The sequence below is a fragment of the Arachis duranensis genome, chromosome 7 (assembly GCF_000817695.3).
Source record: "Arachis duranensis cultivar V14167 chromosome 7, aradu.V14167.gnm2.J7QH, whole genome shotgun sequence".
NCBI classification, from domain to species: domain Eukaryota; kingdom Viridiplantae; phylum Streptophyta; class Magnoliopsida; order Fabales; family Fabaceae; genus Arachis; species Arachis duranensis.
Genome location: NC_029778.3, coordinates 22,112,374 through 22,113,770, shown reverse-complemented (window position 1 = coordinate 22,113,770; position 1,397 = coordinate 22,112,374).

Here is a 1,397-nt window from a genome sequence, read left to right as displayed (position 1 = left end):
AGCTTGCCATGGAAAGGAGTAAGAAGGACTGAGTAGAAGCAGTAGGAGAGCAGGCGTCCTTGAGCCATGCAGCATCTCCATCCGCTTATCTGAAATTCTCACCAATGAATCTGCATAAGTCTTCTATCCTTTTATTTAATCTATTCTTTTATCTTTATTTTCGAAACCCATAAACTATTTTAATCTGCCTGACTGAGATTTGCAAGGTGACCATAGCTTGCTTCATACCAGCAATCTCTGAGGGATCGACCCTTACTCACGTAAGGTTTATTACTTGGACGACCCAGTACACTTGCTGGTTAGTTGAACGGAGTTGTGAATTCAACCAGTGCCATAATAAAGCTTTCATACAAAGACAAACAACTTAAAGAGAATTGATCACAATTTCGTCCACCACACCACATCACAATAATTAATCTGTTATAAAATTTAGAATTCATGCAATTATTCTCTTTTTCAATTAAGAACATTTTTCATTTAAGAAAGGTGATGGATTCATAGGACATTCATAACTTTAAGGCATAGACACTAAGATACTAACGATAGACACAAACATAGATAGACATAAGCATAAAAAATTCGAAAAACAGAAAAATAAAAAACAAGGAGATTAAAAAACGGGTCCACCTTAGTGATGGCGGCTTGTTTTTCCTCTTGAAGATCTTATGGAGTGCTTGAGCTCCTCAATGTCTCTTCCTTGCCTTTGTTGCTCCTCTCTCATGATTCTTTGATCTTCTCTAATTTCATGGAGGAGAATGGAATGTTCCTGGTGCTCCATCCTTTTCTTAGTGATGGGCTTGTCCTCATCAATGAGAATGTCTCCCTCTATGTTAACTCCAACTGAATTACAGAGGTAACAAATGAGATGAGGGAAGGCTAACCTTGCCAAGGTAGAGGACTTGTCCACCACCTTATAAAGTTCTTGGGATATAACCTCATGAACTTCTACTTCCTCTCCAATCATGATGCTATGAATCATGATAGCCCGGAAAGTACATCCCTTGAGGTCTCTCAGGGATTTCATGATGAGGAGTTTCCTCATGCTCTTGATGAGGTTCTCTTATTTGCTCCACTCTTTTCTTGGTGATGGGCTTGAGGTCATGCCTTCTTAGTTGAACCGGCTTCCCTCTTGAATCTCTCTTCCATTGAGCGCCCTCTTCACAAATGTCTATGAGGACTTGGTCCAACTTTTGATCAAAGTTGACCCTTCTAGTGTAGGGGTGTTTATCTCCTTGCATCATGGGCAAGTTGAATGCCAACCTTACATTTTTCGGACTAAAATCTAAGCATTTCCCCCGAACCATTGTAAGCCAATTCTTTGGGTTCGGGTTCACACTTTGATCATGGTTCTTGGTGATCCATGCATTGGCATAGAACTCTTGAACCATTAAGATTCC